Source organism: Panicum hallii, chromosome 3, assembly GCF_002211085.1.
Source record: "Panicum hallii strain FIL2 chromosome 3, PHallii_v3.1, whole genome shotgun sequence".
Taxonomy (NCBI): Eukaryota; Viridiplantae; Streptophyta; class Magnoliopsida; order Poales; family Poaceae; genus Panicum; species Panicum hallii.
Genome location: NC_038044.1, coordinates 37,078,754 through 37,097,547, shown reverse-complemented (window position 1 = coordinate 37,097,547; position 18,794 = coordinate 37,078,754).

Genomic DNA, 18,794 nt, shown 5'->3' with positions numbered 1-18,794 from the left:
ATGCCGTTGTAGAAGCAGTCAATAATATCCTCCTCCAAAATATTCACGATGGTGGTGCGGACATCAAAGAATCGGTGTGTATAGGACTGTAGAAGCTCGTTACATTCCTACTTACATTGGGCAAGATCATGCCGAGTACCTGCACGAGTGATAGCCCCCTGGAAGTTGTCGATGAAGACCTTCTTGAGCCGCTCCCAGGAGTCGATCGAATTGTTGCTGAGGCTCTCCAACCACGTGAGTGGTGTGGGGTCCAAGGCCATCGGGAAGTAGACGACTTTGGTGATGTTGGAGCCCCCTGCTACTTCAATGGCGGTGGAGTAGCAACGTAGCCATTGCTGAGGAGCTTGCTTACCATCATACTTGGTGATGCCGATCGGCTTGAAGCGCTCAGGGTATTTGTAGCTGCTGAATCATTCGGAGAAAGCTGAGAAATGACCGTTGCAATCAGTACCTTCCATCTCGACTTCTTCGCGCACTTTGCACCTAGAATCGATCACAGACCACGCATCGCGGCCCTCATTGATATGCTGGCGCAGGTCTTCTGGAGGAGGCCGATGATTGGCCTGTCGCGGTTACCTCCTGGAGGTGGCTGCTACCTCCCGCCAGGAGCCTGACTCCCGTGAGCATTGTGGTTGCTGCTGCGTGGAGGTCGAGGACGGCCACCTGCCGTTCGGCTGTGAGCCTCGCTTCGGCTTTCGCCAACGCGCTCCTCCCTGAGAGTAGACGTCGGGATTTGTTGATCAAGCTAGATCCAGGCCCTCTGCGCGTAGCAAAGTGCTTGACGCATGTTCGGATCGTTACTGCATTCGAGTATGGCCGTAACTGATATGAATGGGGGTGCCCGATCTTCCGTCAGGTGATGGAAAACTCGTTTTGGTCGGAATGCGACACACCGATCCGACTTCAAGTCAGCAACTCGAACCCCGCAATCTTAGCACCACAACTCCTCTGGTTATCAACCGTAGTCACAATCCGGTTGACCTCGCTGAGAAGGCTAATCCCTGCCTGCGAAACGAAGAACACAAGCAAGAACTCGAAGGAAACATAGCACTCAAATTGAAGTGACAACTGCAGATGATTGATTAAGCTCGAAAGTTGGGGTTCTACAAACCGAAGGACAGCGACTGTTCAAAGACAGATTGATCTAAAGCAAAACCCCAACCCTAATGAGGGCAGCGGCTACTGAGATATAGGGAATAGGGCGTGGCTTCCCCCTGGTCGCGCCCCTAATGGGCTCAACGAAGATACACGGCCCAAAGGCCAAAATACGATGTCGTAGCACCGGGACAGAATCTGGATGCCAACTTCCTTGGACAATTTCTGACGACTCAGAAGGAGATTGGACCTGAAAACAACGCCAATAGAAGCTCCATGAAATTTTTTTAACTTTCCGTCCATATGTGGATCGTCGAATTCGGACTTCGGATGTGGCCTGGGCGTCCAATTTACATCAGGCTGCTCCTGGACTCCGAGGTGGACTCGAAGTTAAATTGGATTGGGTCTCCATGTGGCTTGGCGGCCCTTGCTGTTCCTCCACACCTCCATGCTCCTCTCCATGTGCTCCCTGGACCTCTCCTTGGTTCCTAATCACATTGTAAAAATTAGGTAGCAAACCATTCTCACAATTATTAACAGAAACGCTTAGGAGCGAGCTCACCTATAAATTTAACTGTCGCGCGCGAGCTCTTGTGATTGGAGCTTGAATGGTTTGAATGTCCAGCGAAGAAACCTCTTGTATATCCATAGGAGTGATGTCCTCATCATCCTCCCCCTCCTGAATCGGAGTCGTCCTCGACTCAAGCACATCCTCTTCTCCCACATAATCTGAAATGTTAAAGATGGGACTAACCGCGAACTCGGAAGGCAACTCAAGTTTGTATGCATTATCATTAATTTTCTCAAGTATTTTGAATGGACCATCAGCTCTTGGCATTAACTTAGACTTCCTCAAATCTGGAAAACGTTCTTTTCTCAAGTGCAACCACACAAGATCACCCGGTTCAAGCTTTAATTCTTTCTTACCTTTGCTACCAGCAACTCTATATTTTTCAGTCATCGTTTCAATATTTTGCTTAGTTGTTTCATGTATTTTCAATATAAATTCAGCACATTCTTTAGCCTCACTATGAATTCGCTCACTAGTAGGCAAAGGTAAAATATCAATAGGAGCGCGGGGGTTAAAACCATACACTACCTGAAAAGGACTTACCTTGGTGGTAGAATGTGTTGCTCGATTGTATGCAAACTCCACATGAGGCAAACATTTTTCCCACATCTTCAAATTCTTCTTTAAAACAGCCCTCAACATGGTCCGCAAGGTACGATTCACCACCTCCATTTGCGGATGACAAGTGGTAGAAAATAACAATTTTGTACCCAACTTGTTCCACAAAGTACGCCAAAAGTGACTCAAAAACTTGGCATCACAATCTGAAACAATAGTAGAAGGCATACCATGCAAGCGTACAATCTCTTGGAAAAAGAGGTCAGCAATATGAACAGCATCATCACTTTTATGACATGGTATAAAATGTGCCATTTTAGAAAACCGATCCACCACAACAAAAACGCTATCTCTCCCCCTCTTAGTCCTAGGCAATCCTAACACAAAATTCATAGAAATATCCGCCCAAGGAATAGAAGGAACAGGAAGAGGCATATACAAACCATGTGGATTCAAGTGTGACTTAGCCTTTTGACATGTAGTGCAGCGACTCACGAACCTCTGAACATCTCATCTCATCTGTGGCCAAAATAAATGGTTGGCCAACACATCCAACGTCTTTGTGGCCCCAAAGTGGCCCATCAAACCTCCACCATGTGCTTCCTGCAACAAGAGAAGACGAACGGATCCAACTGGAATGCATAGGCGGTTAGCTCTAAACAAATACCCATCATTCAGCACATATTTATTCCAAGCACGACCCTCTTTACAATTCAGGATGACATCTTTAAAAGCAGCATCAAGTTCATACTGTCCCTTAATCGACTCAAGTCCAAAAATGCGACAATCAAGTTGAGACAACATGATGTAACGACGAGACAAGGCATCAGCAATAACATTATCTTTTCCTTTCTTGTGTTTAATGATGTATGGAAAAGATTCAATAAATTCAACCCACTTGGCATGTCTACGGTTCAGTTTATTTTGCATGCGAAGGTACTTAAGTGATTCATGATCAGAATGAATAATGAATTCCTTAGGCCATAAATAATGTTGCCACGTCTCTAGAGAACGAACAAGAGCATAAAATTCTTTATCATACGTGGAATAATTCAGAGTAGGCCCATTCAATTTCTCACTAAAATAAGCAACAGGTTTACCTCCTTGCATCAACAAGCCACCAATGCCAACGCCACTGGCATCACATTCAAGCTCAAAAGTCTTACCAAAGTCAGGAAGTTGCAGCAAGGGTGCCGAAGTAAGCCGCGCTTTCAAAGTATCAAAAGCTTGATCTTGTGCTGGGCCCCAATGGAAAGAAACACCTTTCTTCGTCAACTCATGTAGTGGGGCGGCAATGGTGCTGAAATCTCTCACAAAACGCCGATAGAACCCTGCAAGACCAAGAAAACTTCGCACCTGTGTAATAGTCTGAGGAGTAGGCCAGCTCCTAATGGCATCAATCTTTGCACCATCCACTTCAATGCCCTGAGGAGTCACAACATAGCCAAGAAAAGCAACTCGATCGGTGCAAAAAAATACACTTCTCAAGGTTAGCATACAAGCTCGCCGCTCTCAAGGCGTCAAAAACAGCACGTAGATGATCCAAATGTTCCGCAAGTGACTTGCTATATATCAAGATATCATCAAAATAAACCACCACAAATGTACCAATGAAAGCACGTAAAACCTCATTCATCAAACGCATGAAAGTGCTAGGTGCATTAGTTAAACCAAAAGGCATCACTAACCACTCATATAAACCAAATTTTGTCTTAAAAGCAGTTTTCCATTCATCACCCAACTTCATGCGAATCTGGTGGTATCCACTACGCAAATCAATCTTTGTAAAAATTATAGCGCCACTTAACTCATCAAGCATATCATCTAACCGAGGTATAGGATGACGGTATCGAATAGTTATGTTGTTAATGGCTCTACAATCTACACACATGCGCCATGTACCATCTTTCTTAGGAACCAAAAGCACAGGTACAGAACAAGGACTAAGGCTCTCACGCACGTACCCGCAGTCCAAAAGCTCTTGGACTTGTCGCTGAATCTCTTTAGTCTCCTCGGGATTGGTCCTGTATGCTGCTCGGTTGGGCAAAGACGCTCCCGGAATCAAATCAATTTGGTGCTCAATACCTCGCAAAGGTGGCAACCCCGGTGGGAGCTCATTTGGAAACACATCCTCATATGCCTGCAAAATGTCAGCGACCGCAGGAGGCAAAGTGCTAGCTATATCACGAATAGGACATAAAGTATCCTTACATATCAAAGCATAGCACACAGCAGAAACATCCATATCATATAGATCAGATTTGGTTACAAGCATATTATGATTTTTCAATTTAATAGCGGCCTGGGTTGCAAGTGGGGCAGCAACATCAGGTGAAGCAAGTCGTTCTTTATCAGCTTGTACAATTTCAGCAGGGGTCATTGGGTGCATAGTGATTTTCTGGCCCTTATACATAAGGGTGTATGTGTTACTTCTACCATGGTGGACAGCATCATTATCAAATTCCCATGGACGACCCAACAAAAGCGAACATGCGTCCATGGGTACCACATCACAATCTGCATAATCAGAATATGGACCAAGAGAAAAATGCACCCGTGCAGTTTGATTTACCTTAACCTTACCCGAGTCATTTAGCCACTGAACATGGTAAGGATGTTTATGAGGACGTGTGGGTAAACCCAACTTCTGGACCAAATCAGCACTAACCAGGTTGTTGCAGCTGCCTCCATCAATGATTACACGTGCACGCCGATCGTGGATCACAAATAAAATCTAGAACAAATTATGGCGTTGCATCTTGTCTGCTTGTCCCAATTGTGTACTGAGGACACGGTGGACAATACAAATCCGCTGAGAGCCCACATCACCCGCACGCAATGAGAGACCCTCATTAGAAGGTGGGTCATCCTCAGTGTCGTCCTCAGCATCCGAAGTACTGACGTAGCCACCATCAGCAGTGGCAATGTATGTCCGCTTGCTTGGGCATTCTCGAATCACATGGCCAAAGCCCTGGCAACGATGGCACTGAATGCTAGAGGAAGAGCGCGCTGCTGGTGAGGCACTCTTGGTCGGTTCCTGCACACGAGACTTACCATCGGCGGGCGTGGTTGCTGGAGCTGGTGACGCCGCCGTGGAAGCACCTTTGGGAGTAAAAGACTTGGGCATGTAGGATCTGTTGGAGGTGCTCCTGCTCTGAGGTGGTTGCTGTTGTTGTTGTCGTCCCTGCAATTCTTTTTCTGCAAGCATAGCAAGCTGGAACAACTGGTTGGTGGTAGTAAAAGATTTATAGTCAACAATGTCCTGAATTTCACATTTCAAACCACCATAAAAATGACACACTTTATCCTCAGCATCCTCAACTACACCACATCGAACCATGCCCTTTTGAAGCTCTGCGTAATACTCCTGAACAGACATATCACCCTGATCTAAACGTTGTAATTTCTTACGCATATCACGTTTATAAGATGCAGGAACAAAATGATCACGCATTGCTATCTTAAGCGCGTCCCATGAATCAGGTTGGATATTTAATTGAGCACATTCTTGCCACCAGATTATAGCAAAATCTTTAAATTCACTAGTGGCTTGTCTAACCCTATGTTGGTCAGGAACAAGATGGGAAGCAAATTTTTGTTCAACAGTCATCTCCCAATCTAAGTATTCCTCTGCATCATAACGACCATGGAAAGAAGGTATGGTAAATTTGACTTTGGCATAAGGATCATTATTACCTGTAGTGCGCCGATGTTTGGGTCCTCCCATACCTGTTTTATTCTTGCGAAGACGTTGACGACGGACCTTCTCCGCACGAGTCTTAGCCATATCAGGCTCGCCATCAGACCCAAAAATGATGTCATCATCGTCCTCTAGCCAGTCATCATCGTCGTCTTTGCTCTTGGAAGGGTTGACTTCAAGACGTTGAACCCTGTCAGTCAGTGTAGAGAGGCGTTTGTTGACACATTCAATCGTATGGCTGGCCCCTTGGACATCTTGCGCCACCTTATTTATCTCCTTAGCGAAAAACTCCTTGAGTTCGTCCTTCATGGCCTGCAATTCACTAGACAAAACAGGCCTGTCGTCCGGCATGGTTAGTGAAACAAAAGGACCCTATGAAAGAGGTGGGTTTGTTGGTGGAATCACACCCTCACACGCGTCTTACCAAGTTCTTACCAACACAAGCAGTGGGATGGTACAACCGGTGGATGGTGAAAAACCTGTGAGAAGAGGTACCAAGATTGCAAGGGTCCTTCGCTGCACTGAGATGAAGTGTATGTATATGGAGCTGTAGGACAAGCACAATATGTATGTGTATGTGGAACAAAATCGAGTGCAGATGAGCAAAGTTCAATAAATATCCAAAGTACAAGTCACAATTGCTGGCTAAGACATGTCCTAGGCATAGCACAACAAGTTGGAACAAAGAACAATGAAAGAAACTCATAGAACAATCAGAATGGCAGTACCGTAAATATTGTACTAACAATCCCAAAAAGGCACTAATGCAAAGCCTAGTTGATTTCGATTTTCTTTTTTCAATGATTTTTTTGATATTTTTCGCAGCACAAGCAACACCAGAATAGGAACACACCAAGTTTCACCTGAAACAGAGAGCAGATGTGGGCTACAGAAAATCAAACACGTATGCCGAAAAGCGTGCTGGACAGAAACTGAATTTTTTAATTATCTTCCTGATTTTTTTTGAATTTTTTGAGATCAGCCTGACTGGCAAAGCCAGGTGAATCGTATGTACAACTTTTTGTTGCCAAGCTCCTGTAAAAATTTTAGCCAAAACGGAGAACCGAGCGAAAAGTTATGCCTGTTTTATGGAAGGTATCTCAAGTTATGTTTTTGTTCGAAGACACAACCCGGTAGAAAGATCAGCAGCGGCTAGGGCACAAATTCTCCCTGGTATGCGCAATGGGTAATCGCCAGATGAATCCAAGGGGGCTGCGGTGCAAGGCGGAAGGCACAAGGCGGCTCGCAACCTATCTAGGGCTGGCGCGGCGAGAGTTCACACAAGGCGGCTAGCGAGGGCAAGTCGAGTAATGGGATGGATCGACTTGGGATCTAGGTAATGGTGGATGGGATAGCGGCGGAAACAAAAACACAGTGACGGTGTGGTTGAACCACGATGAAGACAAACCCTAAACCAGCAACACGACTCGACCACGGACACAAACTGAACAAAGCGAGTCTGAAAACGAAATTGCAAAGGCTAACATGGGTTCTAGGATAGTGGAATACTTTTTTTTGTATGGCAATTTTCTGGAGTTATAGGACGATGGAACAAACTAAACTAGGGCAAGCCTGACGGTAATACCTGAGTCTCTGATTACCACTTGATATGAACGGGTGTGCCCGATCTTCCGTCAGGTGATGGAAAACTCGTTTTGGTCGGAATGCGACACACCGATCCGACTTCAAGTCAGCAACTCGAACCCCGCAATCTTAGCACCACAACTCCTCTGGTTATCAACCGTATTCACAATCTGGTTGACCTCACCGAGAAGGCTAATCCCTGCCTGCGAAATGAAGAACACAAGCAAGAACTCGAAAGAAACGTAGCACTCAAATTGAAGTGACAACTGCAGATGATTGATTAAGCTCGAAAGTTGGGGTTCTACAAACCGAAGGACAGCGACTGTTCAAAGACAGATTGATCTAAAGCAAAACCCCAACCCTAATGAGGGCAGCGGCTACTGAGATATAGGGAATAGGGCGTGGCTTCCCCCTGGTCGCGCCCCTAATGGGCTCAACGAAGATACACGGCCCAAAGGCCAAAATACGATGTCGTAGCACCGGGACAGAATCTGGATGCCAACTTCCTTGGACAATTTCTGACGACTCAGAAGGAGATTGGACCTGAAAACAACGCCAATAGAAGCTCCATGAAATTTTTTTTAACTTTCCGTCCATATGTGGATCGTCGAATTCGGACTTCGGATGTGGCCTGGGCGTCCAATTTACATCAGGCTGCTCCTGGACTCCGAGGTGGACTCGAAGTTAAATTGGATTGGGTCTCCATGTGGCTTGGCGGCCCTTGCTGTTCCTCCACACCTCCATGCTCCTCTCCATGTGCTCCCTGGACCTCTCCTTGGTTCCTAATCACATTGTAAAAATTAGGTAGCAAACCATTCTCACAATTATTAACAGAAACGCTTAGGAGCGAGCTCACCTGTAAATTTAACTGTCGCGCGCGAGCTCTTGTGATTGGAGCTTGAATGGTTTGAATGTCCAGTGAAGAAACCTCTTGTATATCCATAGAAGTGATGTCCTCATAAGTAACCCTGGCAATATTGGCCACCGGAGTCCTGAAGCCCCGCTCGCTTACGGCAGCGAATTCGGCGTTAAGTTCGCGATGCATGGATCGCGTGCGCTCATTAACCCTCCTTCGGCGAGCTGCGCGAGCCCTATTCCGAGTCCTCCGCGCCTCACGACCGGTGTCATCTTCATCACCGACGTTGGCTGTGGCTTCGTCTTTGGAGACTGCATCAAGCTCGTTGATGGGCAGATCGCCATCGTTGTCGCCTTCTTCCGCCATCAGCACCTGGTGGGAGATGAGCTCCTCAGAGCTTTCGTCGACTAGTTCAGTCGACCCCTCCACCATGGTGGCTAGCGGCTTGCACTCCTGAAAAGGCAAAGGTTCGAGATGGGCAACAAGTCGATCCTCAGCCTCGAGTAGATCAAAAGGTTTCATGCCCTTCTAATGCACGAAACGCCCCACCGAGGTGGAAGTGATCATCAGATCACTGGCACCGATATAACCCGAAGCCCCCCGACAAGCGATGGTTTCGAGCCCTCCAAGTTGGAGCAGAGAATCCAAGTCCTTTTCTAATGCAGAGAGGGACTCGGAGATGTCAGCCTCCTGGAGATCAGTGGCCAAATTGTGTGGACTGAGTTGTGATCGGCTACGCGAATCCTTAGATTGAAACGAGTCCAACCCAAGGAAAGTCGCCGCAGCGCCGGATGAAGTCACACCGGAAGCAGACTCCACCTCGGTTCTTGCAGCGAATGCATGGGTTGGCAAGTCGTCGAGATCATCAACGAACTTGTCAAGGTTGCTGCGCGAACCCGCCGCGGAGGTTTTTGGCTTCATGTCGACGAGGAATCGACGGAAACTGCCTGCACCATCTGCGATACAAACCCACGAGCCAAAAACAAATGTCGTGCCTGTCAGACCCGGGGCCACGGGACTGGGTACATAACGTAATTTAGAGAGGTCTAAGAGATTAAGTCCGTCTTATCTCTTATTCATCTTGTTTATCTTTTATTTATTCCATTTAAATAGGAGATAAGGCTAACCGATACAGGGGGAATCTACTCGAGATATGTTCTGGTACAATTCCTTAGCTGGTGTTGGTTAGTATCTTTGTAACCCTGGCCTCTCAGATATATAAGGGAGGACAGGGACCCCTCTCAAAACACGCTCTCTAGGTCATTCTACACCAAAGGCAATACAAAGCACAATACAGGACGTAGGGTGTTACGCATCTTGCGGCCCAAACCTGTCTAAGCTTTGTGTTCCTTGCACCTTCGAGTTCCTGATCTCGGCGTCTCCTCACCCAAAACTTACCACCTTGGGTATATCCCTCGGTGGGCAGCCGGTTAAACACCGACAGCTGGCGCGCCAGATAGGGGAAGCGTGTCGAAGATCCACCGGCGAGCTCGATGGCACCTTTCAATTTCATCAGGTCAGTTCCCTCTCAGGGTACGACATTCGTTTTTGGCTCGTGGGTCTGCATCGCAGATGGTGTGGACAACTTTCGGTGATTCCTCGTCAACATGAGGCCGAAGACCTTCGCTGCGGATCTTCGCAGCGACGTCGACAAGTTCGTCGACGGGCTTGACAACTTGGCGCTTCATGCCTCTGCAGCACAGATCGAGATAGAGTCTGCTCCAGGCTCGACTTCTTCTGGTGTTGCGACAACTTCCCCTGGTTTGGACTTGTTCCAATCTAGGGATCTGCATAGCCGATCTCAACTCGGCTCATGCAAACCGGCCACTGATCTTCAGGAGGCCAATGTCTCTGGGTCCCTCTCCATGTTAGAGAAGGACCTGGACTTGCTGCTCCAGGGTGGAAAGCCGGAAGCCACCGCGTGTCGGGGGGCTTCGGGTTGTTCTGGTACTGGTGATCTGGTGATCACCTCTTTGCCGGAGGGGCACATTGTGCTTTGGAGGGGCATGATGCTCTCCGATCTACTCGAGGCAGAGGGTTGACTTGTGGCTCACCTCGAGCCCTTGCCTTTTCAAGAGGGCAGGCCATTGGCTACCGCGGCAGAGGGGTCGACTGAACTAGTCGACGAAAGCTCTCATGAGCTTTCCTCCCGCCAGGTGCTAATGGCCGAAGAAGGCGAGGACGATGGGGATCTTCCCATCGTCAACTTTGAAGCGGTCTCCGAGGATCAGATCACGGCCAACGCAGGCAACGAGAACGACGCCGACCGTGAGGCGTGGAGGGCCAGGAACAGGGCCCGCACAATCCAGCGGAGGAGGGCCAACGAGCGTAGGCGATCTATGCATCGCGAGCTTGACCCTGAGTTTGTCGCCGTAAGTGAGCGGGGTTTCAGGACTCTGGTGGCCAACATCGCCAGGGTAAATGGCCATCCTCGAGTGCAGCCATGATCCGGAAGTGCGTCAAGCACTTCTTTATGCGCAGAGGGCTTGGATCCAGCTGGATCAGCACAACCCAGCGTCCACCATCAGGGAGGAGCGCGTGGGTGAGAGTCGAAGTCAGGCTCACAGCCGAACGGCTGGCGCCCGTCCTCGACACCAGCTCAGCAATGACAACGCTCGCGGGAGCCAGGCTCCTGGCGGGAGGCAGCAGCCACCGCAAGGGGGTCATCCGCGGCAGGCCAATCATCGACCTTCTCCAGAGGACCTGCGCCAGCACATCAATGAAGGTCGTGACACGCGGACAGTGATCTCCTCCAGGCGCAAGGTCCGCGAAGAAGTCGAAACTGAAGGTACTGACTGTAGCGACCGATTCCCTGCTTTTTCTGCTCGTTTTAGCAGCTACAAGTATCCGGAGGGCTTCAAACTGATCGGCATTACCAAGTACGATGGCAAGCAAGCTCCTCAGCAGTGGCTCCGTTGCTACTCCACGGCCATTGAGGTCGCAGGGGGTCGAATATCACCAAAGTCGTCTACTTCCCGATGGCTTTGGACCCTGCACCGCTTACTTGGTTGGAAAGCCTCAGCAACAACCCAATCGACTCCTGGGAGCGCCTCAAGAAGGTCTTCATCGACAACTTTTAGGGAGCGATTGCTCGTGCAGCTACTCGTCACGATCTTGGTCAATGTAAGCAGGAACGTAATGAGCTCCTACGGTCCTACACACGTTGCTTCTTCGACGTTCGCGCCACCATCGCCAACATCTCGGAGGACGACATCATCGATTGTTTCTACAACGGCATCACCGACCCGTGCATCTACAGGGATTTTGGGCGGAACAGGCTGAAGACTGTTGCGGGCCTTCATGATTTGATGCACGATTGGTCCGAACAGGAGGAGAAGATGCGGGAGCGGTTCCCGCGGCGTCAAGATAGCAATTTGCGGCGCCCAAATGACAACCACAACGACAAAGGCCAGCGGGACTTTTCGGGTCCGCCCCGGAAACGAAAGCCAGATGATGTCATCGCGGCTATCGATCGTCCTTCGCGGGGCAAGAAGTCGACGACGCAGGAGGAGTTTGAGAAGCTCCTGCAGAAGAAGTGCCCTTGGCACTCAGGTGCCAATCATGCCGCCATTGACTGTTACCACCTTCGGAGGACGTTCAGCAACTCCGGTGGTGGCAAGAAGAACAAGAAGCCTGCGGACAAAGAACCCGAGGATGACGAGGATCAAGGGCATAACCCGAAGTTTCAAGACACCTCGAGGGTCATCAACGTCATCTTCAGTGGAGATGAGGAATTTGGTTCCAGGCGGGACCAGAAGTTGCTTCTCCGGGAGATTTTGTCTATTGAGCCGGCGGTACCACGACCACTCTGTTGGTTGGAGGTCCCCATCTCATTCTCTTGCGACGACCAGTGGATGAGCTTTTCAGAGCCCAGTAAATTCCCCTTGGTCCTGGATCCTGTGGTGGCGGAGGTTAAGCTCACCAAGGTCCTCATCGATGGCGGGAGCGGGCTCAATCTCATTTTCGTCAGCACTCTGAAGAAAATGGGCCTGGATTTCAAGGACATGCTGGTTCCCAGCAAGTCTCCCTTTTATGGCATCGTCCCAGCTAACGCGGCACACCCGCTTGGTAGGGTGGTCCTCCCAGTCACCTTCGGCACGCGGGAGAACTATCGTACCGAATTCATCAAATTCGAAGTGGCTAACTTCGAATCTTCTTACCATGCCATATTGGGTCGTCCGGCACTCGCCAAGTTCATGGCAGTGCCGCATTACATCTATCTGCTTCTTAAGATGCCAGGACTCAGTGGAGCACTCACCCTCCGTGGCGACTTGAAGAAGTCATATGATTGCAATCAGGAGGCGATCCAGTATGCTTCGACTACTCGCGTGCCAGATGCTTCGGGAGAAGTACTCGTGGCCGCGCAGCAGCTTTCCCTATCCGGGCTGGAGATTCCTTCCAAGAAGGCCAGCAAGTCGAGCATCCAGTCGACTGATGATGTGGCCCTCAAGATGATCCAGCTTCAGGAGGGAGATTCATCTAAGACCGCTGTCATCGGTGCGGGCTTACGTGACAAATAGGAACTCGCGCTCGTCAGCTTCCTACGGGCTAACCGAGACATATTCGCGTGGAAACCAACGGATATGCCAGGGGTGCCCAGGGAGTTGATCGAGCATGCTTTGAATGTACACCCGAAGGCTACGCCTAAAAAGCAACGCCTGCGAAGGTTTGCCCACGATAAGCGTGAGGCCATTAAACGGGAGATCGCTAAACTTCTCGCGGCTAGATTCATTAAAGAAGTAATCCATCCAGAGTGGGTAGCGAATCCCGTTCTTGTAAAGAAAAAGAATAATGAATGGAGAATGTGTGTCGACTACAATGATCTCAACAAGCACTGCCCAAAGGACCATTTTGGGCTGCCGCGCATTGACCAAGTTGTCGATTCGACGGCTGGTTGTGTCCTTCTCTGTTTTCTTGATTGTTATTCAGGTTATCATCAGATCGCGCTTAAGGAGGAGGACCAAATCAATACTGCATTCATCACCCCGTACGGGACTTACGCCTACAAAACAATGTCCTTCGGTTTGAAGAACGCAGGAGCAACCTATCAGCGTGTGATCCAGATGTGTTTCGCGGATCAGCTGCACCGGAATGTTGAGGCTTATGTGGACGACATCGTCATCAAGACCAGGGCATCCAACGACTTGATAGTAGATTTGGAGGAAACATTTAGCAGTCTGCGCAGATTCCGATGGAAACTCAATCCCACCAAGTGCGTTTTTGGAGTACCTTCAGGGAAATTGCTCGGGTTCATCGTTAGCAACCGGGGCATCGAAGCCAACCTTGTAAAGATCACGGCCATCACTGATATGGAGGCTCCGGCCACAATCAAGGATGTGCAGAAGTTAACAGGTTGTATGGCGGCCCTGAACAGGTTTATCTCCCGACTCGGGGAGAGAGGACTACCTTTCTTCAAGCTCCTGAAACGCCAAGATAAGTTCCAATGGACGGAGGAGGCCGAGCGGGCCTTGCAGGATCTGAAACATCATCTTCAGTCACCTCCGATCCTTACTGCACCGTTGCCAGGGGAGGATCTACTACTTTACATTGCGGCAACAACTCATGTTGTCAGCAGTGCCATTGTAGTTGAGCGAGGCGAGGAAAGCCATGCGTTTGGAGTGCAGAGGCCTATCTACTTCATCAGCGAGGTCCTCTCCGAATCCAAGGTACGGTATTCAGCTGTTCAAAAGCTTTTATATGCAATCTTAATCACATCAAGAAAGCTACACCATTACTTCGACGAGTACAAGATTACTGTGATCACGGATTTCCCGTTGGGGGATATTCTTCATAATCAAGATGCCACGGGGCGCATATCCAAGTGGGCAGTGGAACTGGGGGCTTTGTCAATCGACTTCAAGCCACGCATTGCAATCAAGTCACAGGCTCTAGTCGACTTCATGGCCGAATGGATGGAGAATCAAGTCCCCACTCCAGTAGACAAGCCAGAGCACTGGACCATGTACTTTGATGGGTCTCTCAAGCTCGACGGCGGCGGCGCTGGTGTTCTGCTTATTTCTCCACGAGGTGAACAATTGAAATATGTCCTTCAGATCCTGTGGGCGGTATCCAACAATGAAGCCGAATATGAAGCCTTGCTTCACGGGCTTCGTTTGGCGATATCACTAGGGATCAAGCAACTACTTGTATATGGTGATTCCCTTCTTGTTGTTCAACAGGTCAATAAGGAATGGGACTGCAATAAGGAGCCGATGGATGCTTATGTATAGGAAGTGCGCAAGCTGGAAAGCAACTTCTCCGGCTTGGAGGTTCACCATGTATTGCGGGAGCACGATGTTGGCGCGGATATCCTGTCCAAACTGGGGTCCACACGTGCTCAGGTCCCGCCGGGAGTCTTCGAACAGGAGCTCAAGAAGCCATCCATCAAGTCTTCTCCGTAGGTAACCATCGACGCGGGTCCCCAACAACCCGATCGAGAGGTTATGGTACTAGGGGAGGACTGGCGAGAGGCTTTTATCGACTTCATTCGAGATCAAAGGCTACCAGCGGGAATTGACGCCAAGAGCACGGAGGCGGCACGCATCCTGCGAAGGAGCAAGGGTTTCATCTTGGTCGACGGCAAGCTTTATCGGCGTGGTGCTCGGTCAGGAGTTCTCATGAAGTGCGTCACAAAGGAAGATGGTTACGACATACTGCGGGAGATCCACGAGGGCGTCTGCGGGAACCATGCGGCTTCAAGAACGCTAGTGGGGAAAGTATACAGGGCCGGTTTCTGGTGACCCACTGCATTGACCGACGCGGAAGATCTTGTGCGCAGGTGCCAAAATTGTCAATTCTTTGGCAAACAGACTCATGTTTCAGCCCATAGCCTCATCACTATACCACCATCCTGGCCTTTTGCTTGTTGGAGCCTCGACATGATTGGGCCCTTCACGATGGCGCCAGGCGCTTTCACCCACGTTCTGGTGGCTATCGACAAGTTCACTAAGTGGATTGAGTACAAGCCGATAGCCAAGCTCACGCCAGATCGGGTCGTCGACTTCATCTCAGATATTTTGCATCGTTTCGGCTTCCCCAACACCATCATCACGGACTTAGGATCAAACTTCACGGCAAACCAATTCTGGGAGTTCTGCGAGAATGCTTGCGTCGAAGTTAAATATGTCTCGGTCGCACACCCAAGGGCCAATGGACAAGTCGAAAGGGCGAACGCCTTGATAATTGACGGCCTCAAGAAAAGACTTTATGATGAAAATAGCAAGAAGGGAGGCAAATGGGTGCATGAGTTGCCACATGTCGTCTGGGGGCTTCGGACTCAGCCGTCCAAAGCCACAGGACAAACACCTTTCTTCCTCGTATATGGATCTGAAGCTATTTTACCAGCCGATATCATGTGGAAGTCTCCAAGGGTCGAACTGTACAATGAAGGCGAGGCGGACGAGGCGAGGCAGTTCGAGCTCAATTCTGTGGAAGAAACTCGCTGCACCGCTCTTGTTCAGTCAGCTCGGTACCTGCAGGGGATCCGGCGATATCATGATCGCAACGTCAGGGAGCGGTCATTCAGTGTTGGTGACTTGGTCTTGCGCCGCATTCAGGACGAATCTAGCCTGCATAAGCTCAACTCAAGGTGGGAGGGCCCGTTCGTCGTCAAGCAAGTTACAAGGCCAGGGTCTTATCGGTTAAAATATCCTGAGGGTCAGGATGTCCCGAACTCCTGGAACATTCAGAACCTGCGCAAGTTCTACCCATAAGACGAGGCCTGGTGATAGCTGAATCCCCAGGGGCTTAGAAGATTTTGTTTCCTCGAATCAATCTGGAGGCTATGAGCCACAAGATTCGGGTTGTACATTTCCTCTTACGCGCACGATGGCCACGGTCACGTGCAACACTTATATAAATCGACTTCTTGTCGTGAATATTGCGGGGGCTATGACCACGTTCATATCCTTTCGACTTCATTCTCTAACGGAACCCTCGGCTCCATCTAACTCCTCTACATATCGATTTCCGCCGCGACCTTGGATGGTCGCACATGACAGCAGTCGCATTTTTCCCAACATAACCGACCCGTTCGACTGGTTTATTCCCAGATTGTTGGATGAGCTCGTGCAAAGAGCTGCTTCGACTACATCCTGCGTGGTTGCACCCAGAGTAGTCTCATCCCGGCCAAGAGCATGGCATACCAGCGGCGACGCCCGCATTCGCTTCCAGCAAGTCCAATCCGTCCGTCCGGGTCCTATATAACTTGCGGAGCGCGCTCCTATGAGGGGCAACCCCGACTACGTCCAGAGTCGATGCACTCGGGGTAGTTTTGCCTTAAAGCCTGGCAGTTGCGTGACGATGCTCGCGTTCTTTCCTAACAGTTTTAGACCCACGAGTTCGGGTTGTGGTCAACTTGTTAGACAAGTTCCTACATGGAGCTATGGCTACCTTTAGGGTCGTTGCACCCAGGGTAGTGTCTACTACTTGCGCCTTGTAAGCCTGGATACCAATTCAGCCTAGGCACATACACAAGTAGAGACATCAAAAGAAACCATATATATACAAGAAAGCGAATACTTGTTTTCAGTACCCTAATCCTGCATTACACTTTGAACTATGCGTTCTGATACAGGTTGGGCCTCTAGGAGGTTTCTGTCGAATTGCTCCTCGGTGCAGTCCGCCGCCATGCCTTGCGCAAATATCTCCAGCTTCGCGCTCGGCAGGAAGGACTTCACAATTGCGAGGGCGTTGTTGACGCACGTGACAGGTGCCTCGGAAAGGAACTCCATCACTTTCTTTGGGGCCTCACGGAGACGCTCTAGCAGGGGCCGGGGGCTTGCTTCGCCTTCTTCTGGTGGATCCACCACATCCACTAGATCCCGGGCGGCCCCCCTGATGCTCTCGAGTGCTTCGCCCAGCGTCTTGATTCGCTGAAGGCTGTCGATGAACTGTTGCTCAGTGTCGCCGATCACCTTCTGCAGCTTCTCGACGTCATCTGTATGGCGATAGAGCAGGTTCTTCATGTCAGTAAGTAGCTCTTCTTTACTGATTAAGATTCTCCTAAGCTCTGTGGTGGAAAGCTTTTCAGAACCCAGGTTGAGTCATACAGTGCAAGTACCCGAGGGGAGCAATGGTTTACCTTGGTGCGCCTTCTTTTGCTCCCTGAGCTGCTCCTTATGTGCCTCGAGCTCCTTCTTCTGCTCCTCGAGTTGTTGCTGGAGCTCGGCGTTGACCTTCTCAAGATGTACGTTTTCCGTCTTCTCGTCGTCAAGGCGCTTCCTCAGGGCAGCGAGTTTCTTGCGGTCGAGGGTAAGGGTCTTCAATTCCTCTGCCTGCTTCCGGGCGTGGGCGATCACACTCTGCATAAAAAAGGGGAAATCCAGATTAGCAACTCGATATAGCCACTGGCAGAAAGGCTCTCAGGTCTTACCATGGTAAAGTCATGCGCCTTCTTGAGGTTCTCTACATTGCCGTCCGTCAGCAGTAGGTCATTTGCCGGGTCGATGGCGACGGCATCTTGGCCACCAGACCCGGCCAGCAGCAACTCAGCGGGTCTCCCGGAGGCTCCCGCGACTTCTTCAGTACTCAGCCGCTGCGCACCTGCAATCACATATGTTCTCAGCATACAGCATGCAGATCCCGGTAACTAGCCGGGGCGGTCAGATGCTCACCTGCGCCATCCGTGGGAGCAGCGCTAGGGGTCTCGACTTGTTTCTCGCCACTGGCCCCGACCTCGACTTGTCGGAGCTCAGACGGCGGCAGGTCGGGCAGCGTTGCGTCCGTCCTAGGGGTTGGCTCCGCGGGCGCTGACCCGTCTGGGGCCGATGCCTCCGGGGCTGACGCAGTGGCGACTGGCCCAGCACTTGATGATTCCGCCCGGGTCGAGGACCCGGGGGCGGGGGAAGCCGAAGCTGGCATCAGCTGGAGGTCCGCGGCACTTGCAGCACTAATGAAGTCGAAGTTAGTCAACACATAGGTCGAAAGATCAAATCATTTGTTGTGCAACCAGAGGCAGACTTACAGTACAGATTTCTTCTTAATGGCTTTCTTCATCCGCACGGCCTAACGCGGCGTCCCCGTTGCTGGCGGAGGGGTTTCACCAGCTTGTGGCGCGGTCCCCGCCACGGCGATAGTGACGACGGCGGCGGCCGCGGGGCTCGTCCTTTCTTCTTCGGGCTCGGCCAAGGCAGAGGACGCGGAAGGACTACAGAGGATGTCATAAGTACAACTCAGCATTAAGGTACCGCATTACAACAAACCAGTAGGCTCTTACCCGGTGGTTTCGAGTTCCTGCGCCTTGCGTTTGCGCATCAGTCGACGGGCTTGCGGCACTAGTGGCAAAGCGCTGGTCAACTCCACGCTTTGCTCGGAGGAGTCATCCCGGCGCGCTTCTCCTTCGGCTCCTTCCCCCGCCTGTGAGCTCACGCCCTCGGTGGACTCGCTGCTGCGTTGAGCTGCAGCAAGGCGAGCCCTCTTGGCTTCAACGG